This window comes from Pseudophryne corroboree, chromosome 3 (genome assembly GCF_028390025.1).
Source record: "Pseudophryne corroboree isolate aPseCor3 chromosome 3, aPseCor3.hap2, whole genome shotgun sequence".
Lineage (NCBI taxonomy): Eukaryota > Metazoa > Chordata > Amphibia > Anura > Myobatrachidae > Pseudophryne > Pseudophryne corroboree.
Genome location: NC_086446.1, coordinates 116803208 through 116820856, shown reverse-complemented (window position 1 = coordinate 116820856; position 17649 = coordinate 116803208). Strand labels below are relative to the sequence as shown.

At 41.7% G+C, this 17649-nt stretch overlaps 51 non-coding genes and 25 pseudogenes across 51 annotated transcripts; all 76 read left to right on the top strand.

Annotated features, from left to right (window-relative positions):
• Nucleotides 1-74: 74 nt before the first annotated feature.
• Nucleotides 75-193, top strand: LOC134895648 (5S ribosomal RNA; annotated as a pseudogene).
• Nucleotides 194-300: 107 nt separating this feature from the next.
• On the top strand, nucleotides 301-419 carry LOC134888274 (5S ribosomal RNA; annotated as a pseudogene).
• A 107-nt stretch (nucleotides 420-526) lies between these two features.
• On the top strand, nucleotides 527-645 carry LOC134893584 (5S ribosomal RNA; annotated as a pseudogene).
• A 107-nt stretch (nucleotides 646-752) lies between these two features.
• LOC135062320 (5S ribosomal RNA) lies at nucleotides 753-871 on the top strand. Its single transcript, XR_010248673.1, has one exon. It is a non-coding gene; the product is annotated as a 5S ribosomal RNA (ribosomal RNA).
• A 107-nt stretch (nucleotides 872-978) lies between these two features.
• Nucleotides 979-1097, top strand: LOC134894641 (5S ribosomal RNA; annotated as a pseudogene).
• A 107-nt stretch (nucleotides 1098-1204) lies between these two features.
• On the top strand, nucleotides 1205-1323 carry LOC134884286 (5S ribosomal RNA). The gene has a single exon (XR_010168438.1). It is a non-coding gene; the product is annotated as a 5S ribosomal RNA (ribosomal RNA).
• A 107-nt stretch (nucleotides 1324-1430) lies between these two features.
• On the top strand, nucleotides 1431-1549 carry LOC135061854 (5S ribosomal RNA). The gene has a single exon (XR_010248222.1). It is a non-coding gene; the product is annotated as a 5S ribosomal RNA (ribosomal RNA).
• A 106-nt stretch (nucleotides 1550-1655) lies between these two features.
• On the top strand, nucleotides 1656-1774 carry LOC134890238 (5S ribosomal RNA; annotated as a pseudogene).
• Nucleotides 1775-1881: 107 nt separating this feature from the next.
• Nucleotides 1882-2000, top strand: LOC135069422 (5S ribosomal RNA). The gene has a single exon (XR_010255603.1). It is a non-coding gene; the product is annotated as a 5S ribosomal RNA (ribosomal RNA).
• Nucleotides 2001-2107: 107 nt separating this feature from the next.
• Nucleotides 2108-2226, top strand: LOC134893399 (5S ribosomal RNA; annotated as a pseudogene).
• A 107-nt stretch (nucleotides 2227-2333) lies between these two features.
• Nucleotides 2334-2452, top strand: LOC135065270 (5S ribosomal RNA). The gene has a single exon (XR_010251553.1). It is a non-coding gene; the product is annotated as a 5S ribosomal RNA (ribosomal RNA).
• Nucleotides 2453-2559: 107 nt separating this feature from the next.
• On the top strand, nucleotides 2560-2678 carry LOC134892805 (5S ribosomal RNA; annotated as a pseudogene).
• A 107-nt stretch (nucleotides 2679-2785) lies between these two features.
• On the top strand, nucleotides 2786-2904 carry LOC134893386 (5S ribosomal RNA; annotated as a pseudogene).
• A 107-nt stretch (nucleotides 2905-3011) lies between these two features.
• Nucleotides 3012-3130, top strand: LOC134900964 (5S ribosomal RNA). Its single transcript, XR_010174464.1, has one exon. It is a non-coding gene; the product is annotated as a 5S ribosomal RNA (ribosomal RNA).
• A 107-nt stretch (nucleotides 3131-3237) lies between these two features.
• On the top strand, nucleotides 3238-3356 carry LOC134889721 (5S ribosomal RNA; annotated as a pseudogene).
• Nucleotides 3357-3463: 107 nt separating this feature from the next.
• Nucleotides 3464-3582, top strand: LOC135067054 (5S ribosomal RNA). Its single transcript, XR_010253283.1, has one exon. It is a non-coding gene; the product is annotated as a 5S ribosomal RNA (ribosomal RNA).
• A 107-nt stretch (nucleotides 3583-3689) lies between these two features.
• LOC135067278 (5S ribosomal RNA) lies at nucleotides 3690-3808 on the top strand. Its single transcript, XR_010253498.1, has one exon. It is a non-coding gene; the product is annotated as a 5S ribosomal RNA (ribosomal RNA).
• Nucleotides 3809-3915: 107 nt separating this feature from the next.
• On the top strand, nucleotides 3916-4034 carry LOC134885414 (5S ribosomal RNA). Its single transcript, XR_010169529.1, has one exon. It is a non-coding gene; the product is annotated as a 5S ribosomal RNA (ribosomal RNA).
• Nucleotides 4035-4141: 107 nt separating this feature from the next.
• On the top strand, nucleotides 4142-4260 carry LOC134888390 (5S ribosomal RNA; annotated as a pseudogene).
• A 107-nt stretch (nucleotides 4261-4367) lies between these two features.
• On the top strand, nucleotides 4368-4486 carry LOC135062210 (5S ribosomal RNA). Its single transcript, XR_010248564.1, has one exon. It is a non-coding gene; the product is annotated as a 5S ribosomal RNA (ribosomal RNA).
• Nucleotides 4487-4593: 107 nt separating this feature from the next.
• LOC134885829 (5S ribosomal RNA) lies at nucleotides 4594-4712 on the top strand. Its single transcript, XR_010169933.1, has one exon. It is a non-coding gene; the product is annotated as a 5S ribosomal RNA (ribosomal RNA).
• A 107-nt stretch (nucleotides 4713-4819) lies between these two features.
• Nucleotides 4820-4938, top strand: LOC134886233 (5S ribosomal RNA). Its single transcript, XR_010170323.1, has one exon. It is a non-coding gene; the product is annotated as a 5S ribosomal RNA (ribosomal RNA).
• A 107-nt stretch (nucleotides 4939-5045) lies between these two features.
• LOC135062268 (5S ribosomal RNA) lies at nucleotides 5046-5164 on the top strand. Its single transcript, XR_010248621.1, has one exon. It is a non-coding gene; the product is annotated as a 5S ribosomal RNA (ribosomal RNA).
• Nucleotides 5165-5271: 107 nt separating this feature from the next.
• On the top strand, nucleotides 5272-5390 carry LOC134887297 (5S ribosomal RNA; annotated as a pseudogene).
• A 107-nt stretch (nucleotides 5391-5497) lies between these two features.
• On the top strand, nucleotides 5498-5616 carry LOC134900187 (5S ribosomal RNA). Its single transcript, XR_010173702.1, has one exon. It is a non-coding gene; the product is annotated as a 5S ribosomal RNA (ribosomal RNA).
• A 107-nt stretch (nucleotides 5617-5723) lies between these two features.
• LOC134885017 (5S ribosomal RNA) lies at nucleotides 5724-5842 on the top strand. The gene has a single exon (XR_010169145.1). It is a non-coding gene; the product is annotated as a 5S ribosomal RNA (ribosomal RNA).
• A 107-nt stretch (nucleotides 5843-5949) lies between these two features.
• Nucleotides 5950-6068, top strand: LOC135069442 (5S ribosomal RNA). Its single transcript, XR_010255623.1, has one exon. It is a non-coding gene; the product is annotated as a 5S ribosomal RNA (ribosomal RNA).
• A 107-nt stretch (nucleotides 6069-6175) lies between these two features.
• LOC134892273 (5S ribosomal RNA) lies at nucleotides 6176-6294 on the top strand (annotated as a pseudogene).
• A 107-nt stretch (nucleotides 6295-6401) lies between these two features.
• Nucleotides 6402-6520, top strand: LOC135060762 (5S ribosomal RNA). Its single transcript, XR_010247151.1, has one exon. It is a non-coding gene; the product is annotated as a 5S ribosomal RNA (ribosomal RNA).
• Nucleotides 6521-6627: 107 nt separating this feature from the next.
• On the top strand, nucleotides 6628-6746 carry LOC135062209 (5S ribosomal RNA). Its single transcript, XR_010248563.1, has one exon. It is a non-coding gene; the product is annotated as a 5S ribosomal RNA (ribosomal RNA).
• A 107-nt stretch (nucleotides 6747-6853) lies between these two features.
• LOC134887785 (5S ribosomal RNA) lies at nucleotides 6854-6972 on the top strand (annotated as a pseudogene).
• A 107-nt stretch (nucleotides 6973-7079) lies between these two features.
• LOC135065688 (5S ribosomal RNA) lies at nucleotides 7080-7198 on the top strand. The gene has a single exon (XR_010251962.1). It is a non-coding gene; the product is annotated as a 5S ribosomal RNA (ribosomal RNA).
• A 322-nt stretch (nucleotides 7199-7520) lies between these two features.
• On the top strand, nucleotides 7521-7639 carry LOC134886051 (5S ribosomal RNA). Its single transcript, XR_010170147.1, has one exon. It is a non-coding gene; the product is annotated as a 5S ribosomal RNA (ribosomal RNA).
• Nucleotides 7640-7746: 107 nt separating this feature from the next.
• On the top strand, nucleotides 7747-7865 carry LOC135064181 (5S ribosomal RNA). The gene has a single exon (XR_010250494.1). It is a non-coding gene; the product is annotated as a 5S ribosomal RNA (ribosomal RNA).
• A 107-nt stretch (nucleotides 7866-7972) lies between these two features.
• LOC134892709 (5S ribosomal RNA) lies at nucleotides 7973-8091 on the top strand (annotated as a pseudogene).
• A 107-nt stretch (nucleotides 8092-8198) lies between these two features.
• On the top strand, nucleotides 8199-8317 carry LOC134892707 (5S ribosomal RNA; annotated as a pseudogene).
• A 107-nt stretch (nucleotides 8318-8424) lies between these two features.
• LOC135058572 (5S ribosomal RNA) lies at nucleotides 8425-8543 on the top strand. The gene has a single exon (XR_010244999.1). It is a non-coding gene; the product is annotated as a 5S ribosomal RNA (ribosomal RNA).
• Nucleotides 8544-8650: 107 nt separating this feature from the next.
• Nucleotides 8651-8769, top strand: LOC134901033 (5S ribosomal RNA). The gene has a single exon (XR_010174530.1). It is a non-coding gene; the product is annotated as a 5S ribosomal RNA (ribosomal RNA).
• Nucleotides 8770-8876: 107 nt separating this feature from the next.
• On the top strand, nucleotides 8877-8995 carry LOC135060760 (5S ribosomal RNA). Its single transcript, XR_010247149.1, has one exon. It is a non-coding gene; the product is annotated as a 5S ribosomal RNA (ribosomal RNA).
• A 107-nt stretch (nucleotides 8996-9102) lies between these two features.
• Nucleotides 9103-9221, top strand: LOC134901326 (5S ribosomal RNA). The gene has a single exon (XR_010174815.1). It is a non-coding gene; the product is annotated as a 5S ribosomal RNA (ribosomal RNA).
• Nucleotides 9222-9328: 107 nt separating this feature from the next.
• On the top strand, nucleotides 9329-9447 carry LOC135064256 (5S ribosomal RNA). The gene has a single exon (XR_010250567.1). It is a non-coding gene; the product is annotated as a 5S ribosomal RNA (ribosomal RNA).
• Nucleotides 9448-9554: 107 nt separating this feature from the next.
• Nucleotides 9555-9673, top strand: LOC135058571 (5S ribosomal RNA). Its single transcript, XR_010244998.1, has one exon. It is a non-coding gene; the product is annotated as a 5S ribosomal RNA (ribosomal RNA).
• Nucleotides 9674-9780: 107 nt separating this feature from the next.
• Nucleotides 9781-9899, top strand: LOC134901032 (5S ribosomal RNA). Its single transcript, XR_010174529.1, has one exon. It is a non-coding gene; the product is annotated as a 5S ribosomal RNA (ribosomal RNA).
• Nucleotides 9900-10006: 107 nt separating this feature from the next.
• On the top strand, nucleotides 10007-10125 carry LOC135060758 (5S ribosomal RNA). The gene has a single exon (XR_010247148.1). It is a non-coding gene; the product is annotated as a 5S ribosomal RNA (ribosomal RNA).
• Nucleotides 10126-10232: 107 nt separating this feature from the next.
• Nucleotides 10233-10351, top strand: LOC134901325 (5S ribosomal RNA). Its single transcript, XR_010174814.1, has one exon. It is a non-coding gene; the product is annotated as a 5S ribosomal RNA (ribosomal RNA).
• A 107-nt stretch (nucleotides 10352-10458) lies between these two features.
• On the top strand, nucleotides 10459-10577 carry LOC135064255 (5S ribosomal RNA). Its single transcript, XR_010250566.1, has one exon. It is a non-coding gene; the product is annotated as a 5S ribosomal RNA (ribosomal RNA).
• Nucleotides 10578-10684: 107 nt separating this feature from the next.
• LOC134888445 (5S ribosomal RNA) lies at nucleotides 10685-10803 on the top strand (annotated as a pseudogene).
• Nucleotides 10804-10910: 107 nt separating this feature from the next.
• On the top strand, nucleotides 10911-11029 carry LOC135060757 (5S ribosomal RNA). Its single transcript, XR_010247147.1, has one exon. It is a non-coding gene; the product is annotated as a 5S ribosomal RNA (ribosomal RNA).
• A 107-nt stretch (nucleotides 11030-11136) lies between these two features.
• On the top strand, nucleotides 11137-11255 carry LOC134891781 (5S ribosomal RNA; annotated as a pseudogene).
• A 107-nt stretch (nucleotides 11256-11362) lies between these two features.
• LOC134895700 (5S ribosomal RNA) lies at nucleotides 11363-11481 on the top strand (annotated as a pseudogene).
• A 107-nt stretch (nucleotides 11482-11588) lies between these two features.
• Nucleotides 11589-11707, top strand: LOC135069691 (5S ribosomal RNA). Its single transcript, XR_010255869.1, has one exon. It is a non-coding gene; the product is annotated as a 5S ribosomal RNA (ribosomal RNA).
• A 107-nt stretch (nucleotides 11708-11814) lies between these two features.
• LOC135062706 (5S ribosomal RNA) lies at nucleotides 11815-11933 on the top strand. The gene has a single exon (XR_010249053.1). It is a non-coding gene; the product is annotated as a 5S ribosomal RNA (ribosomal RNA).
• A 107-nt stretch (nucleotides 11934-12040) lies between these two features.
• LOC134901324 (5S ribosomal RNA) lies at nucleotides 12041-12159 on the top strand. Its single transcript, XR_010174813.1, has one exon. It is a non-coding gene; the product is annotated as a 5S ribosomal RNA (ribosomal RNA).
• Nucleotides 12160-12266: 107 nt separating this feature from the next.
• Nucleotides 12267-12385, top strand: LOC135062208 (5S ribosomal RNA). Its single transcript, XR_010248562.1, has one exon. It is a non-coding gene; the product is annotated as a 5S ribosomal RNA (ribosomal RNA).
• A 107-nt stretch (nucleotides 12386-12492) lies between these two features.
• LOC134887784 (5S ribosomal RNA) lies at nucleotides 12493-12611 on the top strand (annotated as a pseudogene).
• A 107-nt stretch (nucleotides 12612-12718) lies between these two features.
• Nucleotides 12719-12837, top strand: LOC134887112 (5S ribosomal RNA; annotated as a pseudogene).
• Nucleotides 12838-13159: 322 nt separating this feature from the next.
• Nucleotides 13160-13278, top strand: LOC134894454 (5S ribosomal RNA; annotated as a pseudogene).
• Nucleotides 13279-13385: 107 nt separating this feature from the next.
• Nucleotides 13386-13504, top strand: LOC135064179 (5S ribosomal RNA). The gene has a single exon (XR_010250491.1). It is a non-coding gene; the product is annotated as a 5S ribosomal RNA (ribosomal RNA).
• Nucleotides 13505-13611: 107 nt separating this feature from the next.
• LOC134895459 (5S ribosomal RNA) lies at nucleotides 13612-13730 on the top strand (annotated as a pseudogene).
• Nucleotides 13731-13837: 107 nt separating this feature from the next.
• LOC135058570 (5S ribosomal RNA) lies at nucleotides 13838-13956 on the top strand. The gene has a single exon (XR_010244997.1). It is a non-coding gene; the product is annotated as a 5S ribosomal RNA (ribosomal RNA).
• A 107-nt stretch (nucleotides 13957-14063) lies between these two features.
• On the top strand, nucleotides 14064-14182 carry LOC134901031 (5S ribosomal RNA). The gene has a single exon (XR_010174528.1). It is a non-coding gene; the product is annotated as a 5S ribosomal RNA (ribosomal RNA).
• A 107-nt stretch (nucleotides 14183-14289) lies between these two features.
• Nucleotides 14290-14408, top strand: LOC135060756 (5S ribosomal RNA). Its single transcript, XR_010247146.1, has one exon. It is a non-coding gene; the product is annotated as a 5S ribosomal RNA (ribosomal RNA).
• A 107-nt stretch (nucleotides 14409-14515) lies between these two features.
• LOC134901322 (5S ribosomal RNA) lies at nucleotides 14516-14634 on the top strand. Its single transcript, XR_010174811.1, has one exon. It is a non-coding gene; the product is annotated as a 5S ribosomal RNA (ribosomal RNA).
• A 107-nt stretch (nucleotides 14635-14741) lies between these two features.
• LOC135060796 (5S ribosomal RNA) lies at nucleotides 14742-14860 on the top strand. Its single transcript, XR_010247190.1, has one exon. It is a non-coding gene; the product is annotated as a 5S ribosomal RNA (ribosomal RNA).
• A 107-nt stretch (nucleotides 14861-14967) lies between these two features.
• On the top strand, nucleotides 14968-15086 carry LOC135070640 (5S ribosomal RNA). The gene has a single exon (XR_010256796.1). It is a non-coding gene; the product is annotated as a 5S ribosomal RNA (ribosomal RNA).
• A 107-nt stretch (nucleotides 15087-15193) lies between these two features.
• LOC135060675 (5S ribosomal RNA) lies at nucleotides 15194-15312 on the top strand. The gene has a single exon (XR_010247069.1). It is a non-coding gene; the product is annotated as a 5S ribosomal RNA (ribosomal RNA).
• Nucleotides 15313-15419: 107 nt separating this feature from the next.
• Nucleotides 15420-15538, top strand: LOC134894419 (5S ribosomal RNA; annotated as a pseudogene).
• Nucleotides 15539-15645: 107 nt separating this feature from the next.
• On the top strand, nucleotides 15646-15764 carry LOC134892705 (5S ribosomal RNA; annotated as a pseudogene).
• A 107-nt stretch (nucleotides 15765-15871) lies between these two features.
• Nucleotides 15872-15990, top strand: LOC134901321 (5S ribosomal RNA). Its single transcript, XR_010174810.1, has one exon. It is a non-coding gene; the product is annotated as a 5S ribosomal RNA (ribosomal RNA).
• A 106-nt stretch (nucleotides 15991-16096) lies between these two features.
• On the top strand, nucleotides 16097-16215 carry LOC135058605 (5S ribosomal RNA). Its single transcript, XR_010245031.1, has one exon. It is a non-coding gene; the product is annotated as a 5S ribosomal RNA (ribosomal RNA).
• Nucleotides 16216-16322: 107 nt separating this feature from the next.
• LOC134895222 (5S ribosomal RNA) lies at nucleotides 16323-16441 on the top strand (annotated as a pseudogene).
• Nucleotides 16442-16548: 107 nt separating this feature from the next.
• Nucleotides 16549-16667, top strand: LOC135058569 (5S ribosomal RNA). The gene has a single exon (XR_010244996.1). It is a non-coding gene; the product is annotated as a 5S ribosomal RNA (ribosomal RNA).
• Nucleotides 16668-16774: 107 nt separating this feature from the next.
• On the top strand, nucleotides 16775-16893 carry LOC135064254 (5S ribosomal RNA). Its single transcript, XR_010250565.1, has one exon. It is a non-coding gene; the product is annotated as a 5S ribosomal RNA (ribosomal RNA).
• Nucleotides 16894-17000: 107 nt separating this feature from the next.
• LOC135058567 (5S ribosomal RNA) lies at nucleotides 17001-17119 on the top strand. The gene has a single exon (XR_010244994.1). It is a non-coding gene; the product is annotated as a 5S ribosomal RNA (ribosomal RNA).
• Nucleotides 17120-17226: 107 nt separating this feature from the next.
• LOC134901030 (5S ribosomal RNA) lies at nucleotides 17227-17345 on the top strand. The gene has a single exon (XR_010174527.1). It is a non-coding gene; the product is annotated as a 5S ribosomal RNA (ribosomal RNA).
• A 107-nt stretch (nucleotides 17346-17452) lies between these two features.
• Nucleotides 17453-17571, top strand: LOC135060755 (5S ribosomal RNA). Its single transcript, XR_010247145.1, has one exon. It is a non-coding gene; the product is annotated as a 5S ribosomal RNA (ribosomal RNA).
• The last annotated feature ends 78 nt before the right edge of the window (nucleotides 17572-17649 follow it).

Sequence of the window (17649 nt, the reverse complement as noted above, 5' to 3'; positions counted from 1 at the left end):
TTCCATTTTCAAACGTATTCATTTATGAACCAGTAGTTAGAAGTAGAAAAGTTCTAACAGAAACCACAAAGCTCATCTACATCCAAACCACACTGGATACGCCCAATCTCATCTGATCTTGGAAGCTAAGCAGTGTTGTTCCTGGTTAGTACTTGGATGGGAGAGCACCTGGGAATACAAGGTGCTGTAGATATTTTTATACTGCCAACACCGTTCTGTTGATGCATTCCATTTTCAAACGTATTCATTTATGAACCAGTAGTTAGAAGTAGAAAAGTTCTAACAGAAACCACAAAGCTCATCTACAGCCACACCACACTGGATACGCCCAATCTCATCTGATCTTGGAAACTAAGCAGTGTTGTGCCTGGTTAGTACTTGGATGGGAGACCACCTGGGAATACAAGGTGCTGTAGATATTTTAATACTGCCAACACCGTTCTGTTGATGCATTCCATTTTCAAACGTATTCATTTATGAACCAGTAGTTAGAAGTAGAAAAGTTCTAACAGAAACCACAAAGGTCATCTACAGCCACACCACACTGAGTACGCCCAATCTCATCTGATATTGGAAGCTAAGCAGTGTTGGGCCTGGTTAGTACTTGGATAGGAGACCACCTGGGAATACAATGTGCTGTAGATATTTTTATACTGCCAACACCGTTCTGTTGATGCATTCCATTTTCAAATGTATTCATTTATGAACCAGTAGTTAGAAGTAGAAAAGTTCTAACAGAAATCACAAAGCTCATGTACAGCCACACCACACTGGATACACCCAATCTCATCTGATCTTGGAAGCTAAGCAGTGTTGGGCCTGGTTAGTACTCGGATGGGAGACCACCTGGGAATACAAGGTGCTGTAGATATTTTTATACTGCCAACACCGTTCTGTTGATGCATTCCATTTTCAAACGTGTTCATTTATGAACCAGTAGTTAGAAGTAGAAAAGTTCTAACAGAAACCACAAAGCTCGTCTACATCCAAACCACACTGGGTACGCCCAATCTCATCTGATATTGGAAGCTAAGCAGTGTTGGGCCTGGTTAGTACTTGGATGGGAGACCACCTGGGAATACAAGGTTCTGTAGATATTTTTATACTGCCAACACCGTTCTGTTGATGCATTCCATTTTCAAACGAATTCATTTATGAACCAGTAGTTAGAAGTAGAAAAGATCTAACAGAAACCACAAAGCTCATCTACAGCCACACCACACTGGATACACCCAATCTCATCTGATCTTGGAAGCTAAGCAGTGTTGGGCCTGGTTAGTGCTTGGATGGGAGACCACCTGGGAATACAAGGTTCTGTAGATATTTTTATACTGCCAACACCGTTCTGTTGATGCATTCCATTTTCAAACGTATTCATTTATGAACCAGTAGTTAGAAGTAGAAAAGATCTAACAGAAACCCCACAGCTCATCTACAGCCACACCACACTGGATACGCCCAATCTCATCTGATCTTGGAAGCTAAGCAGTGTTGGGCCTGGTTAGTAGTTGGATGGGAGACCACCTGGGAATACAAGGTGCTGTAGATATTTTATACTGCCAACAACGTTCTGTTGATGCATTCCATTTTCAAACGTATTCATTTATGAACCAGTAGTTAGAAGTAGAAAAGTTCTAACAGAAACCACAAAGCTCATCTACAGCCACACCACACTGGATACGCCCAATCTCATCTGATCTTAGAAGCTAAGCAGTGTTGGGCCTGGTTAGCACTTAGATGGGAGACCACCTGGGAATACAAGGTGCTGTAGATATTTTTATACTGCCAACACCGTTCTGTTGATGCATTCCATTTTCAAACGTATTCATTAATGAACCAGTAGTTAGAAGTAGAAAAGTTCTAACAGAAACCACAAAGGTCATCTACAGCCACACCACACTGGGTACGCCCAATCTCATCTGATATTGGAAGCTAAGCAGTGTTGGGCCTGGTTAGTACTTGGATGGGAGACCACCTGGGAATACAAGGTGCTGTAGATATTTTTATACTGCCAACACCGTTCTGTTGATGCATTCCATTTTCAAACTTATTCATTTATGAACCAGTAGTTAGAAGTAGAAAAGTTCTAACAGAAAACACAAAGCTCATCTACAGCCACTCCACACTGGATACGCCCAATCTCATCAGATCTTGGAAGCTAAGCAGTGTTGGGCCTGGTTCGTACTTGGATGGGAGACCACCTGGGTTTACAAGGTGCTGTAGATATTTTTATACTGCCAACACCGTTCTGTTGATGCATTCCATTTTCAAACGTATTCATTTATGAACCAGTAGTTAGAAGTAGAAAAGTTCTAACAGAAACCACAAAGCTCATCTACATCCAAACCACACTGGATACGCCCAATCTCATCTGATCTTGGAAGCTAAGCAGTGTTGGGCCTGGTTAGTACTTGGATGGGAGACCACCTGGGAATACAAGGTGCTGTAGATATTTTTATACTGCCAACACCGTTCTGTTGATGCATTCCATTTTCAAACGTATTCATTTATGAACCAGTAGTTAGAAGTAGAAAAGTTCTAACAGAAACCACAAAGCTCATCTACAGGCACACCACACTGGATACGCCCAATCTCATCTGATCTTGGAAACTAAGCAGTGTTGTGCCTGGTTAGTACTTGGATGGGAGACCACCTGGGAATACAAGGTGCTGTAGATATTTTAATACTGCCAACACCGTTCTGTTGATGCATTCCATTTTCAAACGTATTCATTTATGAACCAGTAGTTAGAAGTAGAAAAGTTCTAACAGAAATCACAAAGCTCATGTACAGCCACACCACACTGGATATGCCCAATCTCATCTGATCTTGGAAGCTAAGCAGTGTTGGGCCTGGTTAGTACTTGGATAGGAGACCACCTGGGAATACAATGTGCTGTAGATATTTTTATACTGCCAACACCGTTCTATTGATGCATTCCATTTTCAAATGTATTCATTTATGAACCAGTAGTTAGAAGTAGAAAAGTTCTAACAGAAATCACAAAGCTCATCTACAGCCACACCACACTGGATACACCCAATCTCATCTGATCTTGGAAGCTAAGCAGTGTTGGGCCTGGTTAGTACTCGGATGGGAGACCACCTGGGAATACAAGGTGCTGTAGATATTTTTATACTGCCAACACCGTTCTGTTGATGCATTCCATTTTCAAACGTGTTCATTTATGAACCAGTAGTTAGAAGTAGAAAAGTTCTAACAGAAACCACAAAGCTCATCTACATCCAAACCACACTGGGTACGCCCAATCTCATCTGATATTGGAAGCTAAGCAGTGTTGGGCCTGGTTAGTACTTGGATGGGAGACCACCTGGGAATACAAGGTGCTGTAGATATTTTTATACTGCCAACACCGTTCTGTTGATGCATTCCATTTTCAAATGTATTCATTTATGAACCAGTAGTTAGAAGTAGAAAAGTTCTAACAGAAACAACAAAGCTCATCTACAGCCACACCACACTGGATACGCCCAATCTCATCTGATCGTGGAAGCTAAGCAGTGTTGGGCCTGGTTAGTACTTGGATGGGAGACCACCTGGGAATACAAGGTGCTGTAGATATTTTTATACTGCCAACACCGTTCTGTTGATGCATTCCATTTTCAAACGTTTTCATTTATGAACCAGTAGTTAGAAGTAGACAAGTTCTAACAGAAACCACAAAGCTCATCTACAGCCACGCCACACTGGATACGCCCAATCTCATCTGATCTTGAAAGCTAAGCAGTGTTGGGCCTGGTTAGTACTTGGATGGGAGACCACCTGGGAATACAAGGTGCTGTAGATATTTTTATACTGCCAACACCGTTCTGTTGATGCATTCCATTTTCAAACGTTTTCATTTATGAACCAGTAGTTAGAAGTAGAAAAGTTCTAACAGAAACCACAAAGCTCATGTACAGCCACACCACACTGGATATGCCCAATCTCATCTGATCTTGGAAGCTAAGCAGTGTTGGGCCTGGTTAGTACTTGGATGGGAAACCACCTGGGAATACAAGGTGCTGTAGATATTTTTATACTGCCAACACCGTTCTGTTGATGCATTCCATTTTCAAACGTATTCATTTATGAACCAGTAGTTAGAAGTAGAAAAGTTCTAACATAAACCACAAAGCTCATCTACAGCCACTCCACACTGGATACGCCCAATCTCATCAGATCTTGGAAGCTAAGCAGTTTTGGGCCTGGTTCGTACTTGGATGGGAGACCACCTGGGAATACAAGGTGCTGTAGATATTTTGATACTGCCAACACCGTTCTGTTGATGCATTCCATTTTCAAACGTATTCATATATGAACCAGTAGTTAGAAGTAGAAAAGTTCTAACAGAAATCACAAAGCTCATCTACAGCCACACCACACTGGATACGCCCAATCTCATCTGATCTTGGAAGCTAAGCAGTGTTGGGTCTGGTTAGTACTTGGATGGGAGACCACCTGGGAATACAAGGTGCTGTAGATATTTTTATACTGCCAACACCGTTCTGTTGATGCATTCCATTTTCAAACGTATTCATTTATGAACCAGTAGTTAGAAGTAAAAAAGTTCTAACAGAAACCACAAAGCTCATCTACAGCCACACCACACTGGATGCGCCCAATCTCATCTGATCTTGGAAGCTAAGCAGTGTTGGGCCTGGTAAGTAATTGGATGGGAGACCACCTGGGAATACAAGGTGCTGTTGATATTTTTATACTGCCAACACCGTTCTGTTGATGCATTCCATTTTCAAACGTATTCATTTATGAACCAGTAGTTAGAAGTAGAAAAGTTCTAACAGAAACCACAAAGCTCATCTACAGCCACACTACACTGGATACGCCCAATCTCATCTGATCTTGGAAGCTAAGCAATGTTGGGCCTGGTTAGTACTTGGATGGGAGACCACCTGCGAATACAAGGTGCTGTAGATATTTTAATACTGCCAACACCGTTCTGTTGATGCATTCCATTTTCAAACGTATTCATTTATGAACCAGTAGTTAGAAGTAGAAAAGTTCTAACATAAACCTCAAAGGTCATCTACAGCCACACCACACTGGGTACGCCCAATCTCATCTGATCTTGGAAGCTAAGCAGTGTTGGGCCTGGTTAGTACTTAGATGGGAGACCACCTGGGAATACAAGGTGCTGTAGATATTTTTATACTGCCAACACCGTTCTGTTGATGCATTCCATTTTCAAACTTATTCATTTATGAACCAGTAGTTAGAAGTAGAAAAGTTCTAACAGAAACCACACAGCTCGTCTACAGCCACTCCACACTGGATACGCCCAATCTCATCAGATCTTGGAAGCTAAGCAGTGTTGGACCTGGTTCGTACTTGGATGGGAGACCACCTGGGAATACAAGGTGCTGTAGATATTTTTATACTGCCAACACCGTTCTGTTGATGCATTCCATTTTCAAATGTATTCATTTATGAACCAGTAGTTAGAAGTAGAAAAGTTCTAACAGAAATCACAAAGCTCATCTACAGCCACACCACACTGGATACGCCCAATCTCATCTGATCTTGGAAGCTAAGCAGTGTTGGGCCTGGTTAGTACTTGGATGGGAGACCACCTGGGAATACAAGGTGCTGTAGATATTTTTATACTGCCAACACCGTTCTGTTGATGCATTCCATTTTCAAACGTATTCATTTATGAACCAGTAGTTAGAAGTAGAAAAGTTCTAATAGAAACCACAAAGCTCATCTACAGCCACACCACACTGGATATGCCCAATCTCGTCTGATCTTGGAAGCTAAGCAGTGTTGGGCCTGGTTAGTGCTTGGATGGGAGACCACCTGGGAATACAAGGTGCTGTAGATATTTTTATACTGCCAACACCGTTCTGTTGATGCATTCCATTTTCAAACTTATTCATTTTTGAACCAGTAATTAGAAGTAGAAAAGTTCTAACAGAAACCACAAAGCTCATCTACAGCCACTCCACACTGGATACGCCCAATCTCATCTGATCTTGGAAGCTAAGCAGTGTTGGGCCTGGTTAGTACTTGGATAGGAGACCACCTGGGAATACAAGGTGCTGTAGATATTTTGATACTGCCAACACCGTTCTGTTGATGCATTCCATTTTCAAATGTATTCATTTATGAACCAGTAGTTAGAAGTAGAAAAGTTCTAACAGAAATCACAAAGCTCATCTACATCCAAACCACACTGGGTACGCCCAATCTCATCTGATCGTGGAAGCTAAGCAGTGTTGGGCCTAGTAAGTACTTGGATGGGAGACCACCTGGGAATACAAGGTGCTGTAGATATTTTTATACTGCCAACACCGTTCTGTTGATGCATTCCATTTTCAAACGTATTTATTTATGAACCAGTAGTTAGAAGTAGAAAAGTTCTAACAGAAACCACAAAGCTCATCTACAGCCACACTACACTGGATACGCCCAATCTCATCTGATCTTGGAAGCTAAGCAGTGTTGGGCCTGGTTAGTACTTGGATGGGAGACCACCTGGGAATACAAGGTGCTGTAGATATTTTTTTACTGCCAACACCGTTCTGTTGATGCATTCCATTTTCAAACGTATTCATTTATGAACCAGTAGTTAGAAGTAGAAAAGTTCTAACAGAAATCACAAAGCTTATCTACAGCCACACCACACTGGATACGCCCAATCTCATCTGATCTTGGAAGCTAAGCAGTGTTGGGTCTGGTTAGTACTTGGATGGGAGACCACCTGGGAATACAAGGTGCTGTAGATATTTTTATACTGCCAACACCGTTCTGTTGATGCATTCCATTTTCAAACGTATTCATTTATGAACCAGTAGTTAGAAGTAGAAAAGTTCTAACAGAAACCACAAAGCTCATCTACATCCAAACCACACTGGATACGCCCAATCTCATCTAATCTTGGAAGCTAAGCAGTGTTGGGCCTGGTTAGTACTTGGATGGGAGACCACCTGGGAATACAAGGTGCTGTAGATATTTTTATACTGCCAACACCGTTCTGTTGATGCATTCCATTTTCAAACGTATTCATTTATGAACCAGTAGTTAGAAGTAGAAAAGTTCTAACAGAAACCTCAAAGCTCGTCTACAGCCACACCACACTGGATACGCCCAATCTCATCTGATCTTGGAAGCTAAGCAGTGTTGGGCCTGGTTCGTACTTGGATGGGAGACCACCTGGGAATACAAGGTGCTGTAGATATTTTTATACTGCCAACACCGTTCTGTTGATGCATTCCATTTTCAAACGTTTTCATTTATGAACCAGTAGTTAGAAGTAGAAAAGTTCTAACAGAAACCACAAAGGTCAACTACAGCCACACCACACTGGATACGCCCAATCTCATCTGATCTTGGAAGCTAAGCAGTGTTGTACCTGGATGGGAGACCACCTGGGAATACAAGGTGCTGTAGATATTTTTATACTGCCAACACCTTTCTGTTGATGCATTCCATTTTCAAACCTATTCATTTATGAACCAGTAGTTAGAAGTAGAAAAGTTCTAACAGAAACCACGAAGCTCATCTACAGCCACACCACACTGGATGCGCCCAATCTCATCTGATCTTGGAAGCTAAGCAGTGTTGTTCCTGGTTAGTACTTGGATGGGAGACCACCTGGGAATACAAGGTGCTGTAGATATTTTTATACTGCCAACACCGTTCTGTTGATGCATTCCATTTTCAAACGTATTCATTTATGAACCAGTAGTTAGAAGTAAAAAAGTTCTAACAGAAACCACAAAGCTCATCTACAGCCACACCACACTGGATGCGCCGAATCTCATCTGATCTTGGAAGCTAAGCAGTGTTGGGCCTGGTTAGTACTTGGATGGGAGACCACCTGGGAATACAAGGTGCTGTAGATATTTTTATACTGCCAACACCGTTCTGTTGATGCATTCCATTTTCAAACGTATTCATTTATGAACCAGTAGTTAGAAGTAGAAAAGTTCTAACAGAAACCACAAAGCTCATCTACAGTCACACCAGACTGGATATGCCTAATCTCATCTGATCTTGGAAGCTAAGCAGTGTTGGGCCTGGTTAGTACTTGGATGGGAGACCACCTGGGAATAGAAGGTGCTGTAGATATTTTTATACTGCCAACACCGTTCTGTTGATGCATTCCATTTTCAAACGTATTCATTTATGAACCAGTAGTTAGAAGTAGAAAAGTTCTAACAGAAACCACAAAGCTCATCTACAGTCACACCAGACTGGATATGCCTAATCTCATCTGATCTTGGAAGCTAAGCAGTGTTGGGCCTGGTTAGTACTTGGATGGGAGACCACCTGGGAATAGAAGGTGCTGTAGATATTTTTATACTGCCAACACCGTTCTGTTGATGCATTCCATTTTCAAACGTATTCATTTATGAACCAGTAGTTAGAAGTAAAAAAGTTCTAACAGAAACCACAACGCTCATCTACAGCCACACCACACTGGATACGCCCAATCTCATCTGAACTTGAAAGCTAAGCAGTGTTGGGCCTGGTTAGTACTTGGATGGGAGACCACCTGGGAATACAAGGTGCTGTAGATATTTTTATACTGCCAACACCGTTCTGTTGATGCATTCCATTTTCAAACGTATTCATTTATGAACCAATAGTTAGAAGTAAAAAAGTTCTAACAGAAACCACAAAGCTCATCTACAGCCACACCACACTGGATGCGCCCAATCTCATCTGATCTTGGAAGCTAAGCAGTGTTGGGCCTGGTAAGTACTTGGATGGGAGACCACCTGGGAATACAAGGTGCTGTAGATATTTTTATACTGCCAACACCGTTCTGTTGATGCATTCCATTTTCAAACGTATTCATTTATGAACCAGTAGTTAGAAGTAGAAAAGTTCTAACAGAAACAACAAAGCTCATCTACAGCCACACTACACTGGATACGCCCAATCTCATCTGATCTTGGAAGCTAAGCAGTGTTGGGCCTGGTTAGTACTTGGATGGGAGACCACCTGGGAATACAAGGTGCTGTAGATATTTTTATACTGCCAACACCGTTCTATTGATGCATTCCATTTTCAAACGTACTCATTTATGAACCAGTAGTTAGAAGTAGAAAAGTTCTAACAGAAACCGCAAAGCTCATCTACAGCCACACCACACTGGATACGCCCAATCTCATCTGATCTTGGAAGCTAAGCAGTGTTGGGCCTGGTTAGTACTTGGATGGGAGACCACCTGAGAATACAAGGTGCTGTAGATATTTTTATACTGCCAACACCGTTCTGTTGATGCATTCCATTTTCAAACGTATTCATTTATGAACCAGTAGTTAGAAGTAGAAAAGTTCTAACAGAAACCACAAAGCTCATCTACAGCCACACCACACTGAATACGCCCAATCTCATCTGATCTTGGAAGCTAAGAAGTGTTGGGCCTGGTTAGTACTTGGATGGGAGACCACCTGGGAATACAAGGTGCTGTAGATATTTTTATACTGCCAACACCGTTCTGTTGATGCATTCCATTTTCAAACGTATTCATTTATGAACCAGTAGTTAGAAGTAAAAAAGTTCTAACAGAAACCACAACGCTCATCTACAGCCACACCACACTGGATACGCCCAATCTCATCTGAACTTGAAAGCTAAGCAGTGTTGGGCCTGGTTAGTACTTGGATGGGAGACCACCTGGGAATACAAGGTGCTGTAGATATTTTTATACTGCCAACACCGTTCTGTTGATGCATTCCATTTTCAAACGTATTCATTTATGAACCAATAGTTAGAAGTAAAAAAGTTCTAACAGAAACCACAAAGCTCATCTACAGCCACACCACACTGGATGCGCCCAATCTCATCTGATCTTGGAAGCTAAGCAGTGTTGGGCCTGGTAAGTACTTGGATGGGAGACCACCTGGGAATACAAGGTGCTGTAGATATTTTTATACTGCCAACACCGTTCTGTTGATGCATTCCATTTTCAAACGTATTCATTTATGAACCAGTAGTTAGAAGTAGAAAAGTTCTAACAGAAACAACAAAGCTCATCTACAGCCACACTACACTGGATACGCCCAATCTCATCTGATCTTGGAAGCTAAGCAGTGTTGGGCCTGGTTAGTACTTGGATGGGAGACCACCTGGGAATACAAGGTGCTGTAGATATTTTTATACTGCCAACACCGTTCTATTGATGCATTCCATTTTCAAACGTACTCATTTATGAACCAGTAGTTAGAAGTAGAAAAGTTCTAACAGAAACCGCAAAGCTCATCTACAGCCACACCACACTGGATACGCCCAATCTCATCTGATCTTGGAAGCTAAGCAGTGTTGGGCCTGGTTAGTACTTGGATGGGAGACCACCTGAGAATACAAGGTGCTGTAGATATTTTTATACTGCCAACACCGTTCTGTTGATGCATTCCATTTTCAAACGTATTCATTTATGAACCAGTAGTTAGAAGTAGAAAAGTTCTAACAGAAACCACAAAGCTCATCTACAGCCACACCACACTGAATACGCCCAATCTCATCTGATCTTGGAAGCTAAGAAGTGTTGGGCCTGGTTAGTACTTGGATGGGAGACCACCTGGGAATACAAGGTGCTGTAGATATTTTTATACTGCCAACACCGTTCTATTGATGCATTCCATTTTCAAACGTACTCATTTATGAACCAGTAGTTAGAAGTAGAAAAGTTCTAACAGAAACCACAAAGCTCATCTACAGCCACACCACACTGGATACGCCCAATCTCATCTGATCTTGGAAGCTAAGCAGTGTTGGGCCTGGTTAGTACTTGGATGGGAGACCACCTGAGATTACAAGGTGCTATAGATATTTTTATACTGCCAACACCGTTCTGTTGATGCATTCCATTTTCAAACGTATTCATTTATGAACCAGTAGTTAGAAGTAGAAAAGTTCTAACAGAAACCACAAAGCTCATCTACAGCCACACTACACTGGATACGCCCAATCTCATCTGATCTTGGAAGCTAAGCAGTGTTGGGCCTGGTTAGTACTTGGATGGGAGACCACCTGGGAATACAAGGTGCTGTAGATATTTTTATACTGCCAACACCGTTCTGTTGATGCATTCCATTTTCAAACGTATTCATTTATGAACCAGTAGTTAGTAGTAGAAAAGTTCTAACAGAAACCACAAAGGTCATCTACAGCCACACCACACTGGATACACCCAATCTCATCTGATCTTAAAAGCTCAGCAGTGTTGGGCCTGGTTAGTACTTGGATGGGAGACCACCTAGGAATACAAGGTGCTGTAGATATTTTTATACTGCCAACACCGTTCTGTTGATGCATTCCATTTTCAAACGTATTCATTTATGAACCAGTAGTTAGAAGTAGAAAAGTTCTAACAGAAACCACAAAGCTCATCTACAGTCACACCAGACTGGATATGCCTAATCTCATCTGATCTTGAAAGCTAAGCAGTGTTGGGCCTGGTTAGTACTTGCATGGGAGACCACCTGGGAATAGAAGGTGCTGTAGATATTTTTATACTGACAACACCGTTCTGTTGATGCATTCCATTTTCAAACGTATTCATTTATGAACCAGTAGTTAGAAGTAAAAAAGTTCTAACAGAAACCACAACGCTCATCTACAGCCACACCAGACTGGATACGCCCAATCTCATCTGAACTTGAAAGCTAAGCAGTGTTGGGCCTGGTTAGTACTTGGATGGGAGACCACCTGGGAATACAAGGTGCTGTAGATATTTTTATACTGCCAACACCGTTCTGTTGATGCATTCCATTTTCAAACGTATTCATTTATGAACCAGCAGTTAGAAGTAGAAAAGTTCTAAGAGAAACCACAATGCTCATCTACAGCCACACCACACTGGATACGCCCAATCTCCTCTGATCTTGGAAGCTAAGCAGTGTTGGGCCTGGTTAGTACTTGGATGGGAGACCACCTGGGAATACAAGGTGCTGTAGATATTTTTATACTGCCAACACCGTTCTATTGATGCATTCCATTTTCAAACTTACTCATTTATGAACCAGTAGTTAGAAGTAGAAAAGTTCTAACAGAAACCACAAAGCTCATCTACAGCCACACCACACTGGATACGCCCAATCTCATCTGATCTTGGAAGCTAAGCAGTGTTGGGCCTGGTTAGTACTTGGATGGGAGACCACCTGAGAATACAAGGTGCTGTAGATATTTTTATACTGCCAACACCGTTCTGTTGATGCATTCCATTTTCAAACGTATTCATTTATGAACCAGTAGTTAGAAGTAGAAAAGTTCTAACAGAAATCACAAAGCTTATCTACAGCCACACCACACTGGATACGCCCAATCTCATCTGATCTTGGAAGCTAAGCAGTGTTGGGTCTGGTTAGTACTTGGATGGGAGACCACCTGGGAATACAAGGTGCTGTAGATATTTTTATACTGCCAACACCGTTCTGTTGATGCATTCCATTTTCAAACGTATTCATTTATGAACCAGTAGTTAGAAGTAGAAAAGTTCTAACAGAAACCACAAAGCTCATCTACATCCAAACCACACTGGATACGCCCAATCTCATCTAATCTTGGAAGCTAAGCAGTGTTGGGCCTGGTTAGTACTTGGATGGGAGACCACCTGGGAATACAAGGTGCTGTAGATATTTTTATACTGCCAACACCGTTCTGTTGATGCATTCCATTTTCAAACGTATTCATTTATGAACCAGTAGTTAGAAGTAGAAAAGTTCTAACAGAAACCTCAAAGATCGTCTACAGCCACACCACACTGGATACGCCCAATCTCATCTGATCTTGGAAGCTAAGCAGTGTTGGGCCTGGTTCGTACTTGGATGGGAGACCACCTGGGAATACAAAGTGCTGTAGATATTTTTATACTGCCAACACCGTTCTGTTGATGCATTCCATTTTCAAACGTTTTCATTTATGAACCAGTAGTTAGAAGTAGAAAAGTTCTAATAGAAACCACAAAGGTCAACTACAGCCACACCACACTGGATACGCCCAATCTCATCTGATCTTGGAAGCTAAGCAGTGTTGTACCTGGATGGGAGACCACCTGGGAATACAAGGTGCTGTAGATATTTTTATACTGCCAACACCTTTCTGTTGATGCATTCCATTTTCAAACCTATTCATTTATGAACCAGTAGTTAGAAGTAGAAAAGTTCTAACAGAAACCACGAAGCTCATCTACAGTCACACCACACTGGATGCGCCAAATCTCATCTGATCTTGAAAGCTAAGCAGTGTTGTTCCTGGTTAGTACTTGGATGGGAGACCACCTGGGAATACAAGGTGCTGTAGATATTTTTATACTGCCAACACCGTTCTGTTGATGCATTCCATTTTCAAACGTATTCATTTATGAACCAGTAGTTAGAAGTAAAAAAGTTCTAACAGAAACCACAAAGTTCATCTACAGCCACACCACACTGGATGCGCCGAATCTCATCTGATCTTGGAAGCTAAGCAGTGTTGGGCCTGGTTAGTACTTGGATGGGAGACCACCTGGGAATACAAGGTGCTGTAGATATTTTTATACTGCCAACACCGTTCTGTTGATGCATTCCATTTTCAAACGTATTCATTTATGAACCAGTAGTTAGAAGTAGAAAAGTTCTAACAGAAACCACAAAGCTCATCTACAGTCACACCAGACTGGATATGCCTCATCTCATCTGATCTTGGAAGCTAAGCAGTGTTGGGCCTGGTTAGTACTTGGATGGGAGACCACCTGGGAATAGAAGGTGCTGTAGATATTTTTATACTGCCAACACCGTTCTGTTGATGCATTCCATTTTCAAACGTATTCATTTATGAACCAGTAGTTAGAAGTAAAAAAGTTCTAACAGAAACCACAACGCTCATCTACAGCCACACCACACTGGATACGCCCAATCTCATCTGAACTTGAAAGCTAAGCAGTGTTGGGCCTGGTTAGTACTTGGATGGGAGACCACCTGGGAATACAAGGTGCTGTAGATATTTTTATACTGCCAACACCGTTCTGTTGATGCATTCCATTTTCAAACGTATTCATTTATGAACCAATAGTTAGAAGTAAAAAAGTTCTAACAGAAACCACAAAGCTCATCTACAGCCACACCACACTGGATGCGCCCAATCTCATCTGATCTTGGAAGCTAAGCAGTGTTGGGCCTGGTAAGTACTTGGATGGGAGACCACCTGGGAATACAAGGTGCTGTAGATATTTTTATACTGCCAACACCGTTCTGTTGATGCATTCCATTTTCAAACGTATTCATTTATGAACCAGTAGTTAGAAGTAGAAAAGTTCTAACAGAAACCACAAAGCTCATCTACAGCCACACTACACTGGATACGCCCAATCTCATCTGATCTTGGAAGCTAAGCAGTGTTGGGCCTGGTTAGTACTTGGATGGGAGACCACCTGGGAATACAAGGTGCTGTAGATATTTTTATACTGCCAACACCGTTCTATTGATGCATTCCATTTTCAAACGTACTCATTTATGAACCAGTAGTTAGAAGTAGAAAAGTTCTAACAGAAACCACAAAGCTCATCTACAGCCACACCACACTGGATACGCCCAATCTCATCTGATCTTGGAAGCTAAGCAGTGTTGGGCCTGGTTAGTACTTGGATGGGAGACCACCTGAGAATACAAGGTGCTGTAGATATTTTTATACTGCCAACACCGTTCTGTTGATGCATTCCATTTTCAAACGTATTCATTTATGAACCAGTAGTTAGAAGTAGAAAAGTTCTAACAGAAACCACAAAGCTCATCTACAGCCACACCACACTGAATACGCCCAATCTCATCTGATCTTGGAAGCTAAGCAGTGTTGGGCCTGGTTAGTACTTGGATGGGAGACCACCTGGGAATACAAGGTGCTGTAGATATTTTTATACTGCCAACACCGTTCTATTGATGCATTCCATTTTCAAACGTACTCATTTATGAACCAGTAGTTAGAAGTAGAAAAGTTCTAACAGAAACCACAAAGCTCATCTACAGCCACACCACACTGGATACGCCCAATATCATCTGATCTTGGAAGCTAAGCAGTGTTGGGCCTGGTTAGTACTTGGATGGGAGACCACCTGAGAATACAAGGTGCTGTAGATATTTTTATACTGCCAACACCGTTCTGTTGATGCATTCCATTTTCAAACGTATTCATTTATGAACCAGTAGTTAGAAGTAGAAAAGTTCTAACAGAAACCACAAAGCTCATCTACAGCCACACTACACTGAATACGCCCAATCTCATCTGATCTTGGAAGCTAAGCAGTGTTGGGCCTGGTTAGTACTTGGATGGGAGACCACCTGGGAATACAAGGTGCTGTAGATATTTTTATACTGCCAACACCATTCTGTTGATGCATTCCATTTTCAAACGTATTCATTTATGAACCAGTAGTTAGTAGTAGAAAAGTTCTAACAGAAACCACAAAGGTCATCTACAGCCACACCACACTGGATACACCCAATCTCATCTGATCTTAAAAGCTCAGCAGTGTTGGTCCTGGTTAGTACTTGGATGGGAGACCACCTAGGAATACAAGGTGCTGTAGATATTTTTATACTGCCAACACCGTTCTGTTGATGCATTCCATTTTCAAACGTATTCATTTATGAACCAGTAGTTAGAAGTAGAAAAGTTCTAACAGAAACCACATAGCTCATCTACAGTCACACCAGACTGGATATGCCTAATCTCATCTGATCTTGGAAGCTAAGCAGTGTTGGGCCTGGTTAGTACTTGGATGGGAGACCACCTGGGAATAGAAGGTGCTGTAGATATTTTTATACTGCCAACACCGTTCTGTTGATGCATTCCATTTTCAAACGTATTCATTTATGAACCAGTAGTTAGAAGTAGAAAAGTTCTAACAGAAACCACAAAGCTCATCTACAGCCACACCACACTGGATACGCCCAATCTCATCTGATCTTGGAAGCTAAGCAGTGTTGGGCCTGGTTAGTACTTGGATGGGAGACCACCTGAGAATACAAGGTGCTGTAGATATTTTATACTGCCAACACCGTTCTGTTGATGCATTCCATTTTCAAACGTATTCATTTATGAACCAGTAGTTAGAAGTAGAAACGTTCTAACAGAAACCACAAAGCTCATCTACAGCCACACTACACTGAATACGCCCAATCTCATCTGATCTTGGAAGCTAAGCAGTGTTGGGCCTGGTTAGTACTTGGATGGGAGACCACCTGGGAATACAAGGTGCTGTAGATTTTTTTATACTGCCAACACCGTTCTGTTGATGCATTCCATTTTCAAACATATTCATTTATGAACCAGTAGTTAGTAGTAGAAAAGTTCTAACAGAAACCACAAAGCTCATCTACAGTCACACCAGACTGGATATGGCTAATCTCATCTGATCTTGGAAGCTAAGCAGTGTTGGGCCTGGTTAGTACTTGGATGGGAGACCACCTGGGAATAGAAGGTGCTGTAGATATTTTTATACTGCCAACACCGTTCTGTTGATGCATTCCATTTTCAAACGTATTCATTTATGAACCAGTAGTTAGAAGTAGAAAAGTTCTAACAGAAACCACAACGCTCATCTACAGCCACACCACACTGGATACGCCCAATCTCATCTGAACTTGAAAGCTAAGCAGTGTTGGGCCTGGTTAGTACTTGGATGGGAGACCACCTGGGAATACAAGGTGCTGTAGATATTTTTATACTGCCAACACCGTTCTGTTGATGCATTCCATTTTCAAACGTATTCATTTATGAACCAGTAGTTAGAAGTAAAAAAGTTCTAACAGAAACCACAAAGCTCATCTACAGCCACACCACACTGAATACGCCCAATCTCATCTGATCTTGGAAGCTAAGAAGTGTTGGGCCTGGTTAGTACTTGGATGGGAGACCACCTGGGAATACAAGGTGCTGTAGATATTTTTATACTGCCAACACCGTTCTGTTGATGCATTCCATTTTCAAACGTATTCATTTATGAACCAGTAGTTAGAAGTAAAAAAGTTCTAACAGAAACCACAACGCTCATCTACAGCCACACCACACTGGATACGCCCAATCTCATCTGAACTTGAAAGCTAAGCAGTGTTGGGCCTGGTTAGTACTTGGATGGGAGACCACCTGGGAATACAAGGTGCTGTAGATATTTTTATACTGCCAACACCGTTCTGTTGATGCATTCCATTTTCAAACGTATTCATTTATGAACCAATAGTTAGAAGTAAAAAAGTTCTAACAGAAACCACAAAGCTCATCTACAGCCACACCACACTGGATGCGCCCAATCTCATCTGATCTTGGAAGCTAAGCAGTGTTGGGCCTGGTAAGTACTTGGATGGGAGACCACCTGGGAATACAAGGTGCTGTAGATATTTTTATACTGCCAACACCGTTCTGTTGATGCATTCCATTTTCAAACGTATTCATTTATGAACCAGTAGTTAGAAGTAGAAAAGTTCTAACAGAAACAACAAAGCTCATCTACAGCCACACTACACTGGATACGCCCAATCTCATCTGATCTTGGAAGCTAAGCAGTGTTGGGCCTGGTTAGTACTTGGATGGGAGACCACCTGGGAATACAAGGTGCTGTAGATATTTTTATACTGCCAACACCGTTCTATTGATGCATTCCATTTTCAAACGTACTCATTTATGAACCAGTAGTTAGAAGTA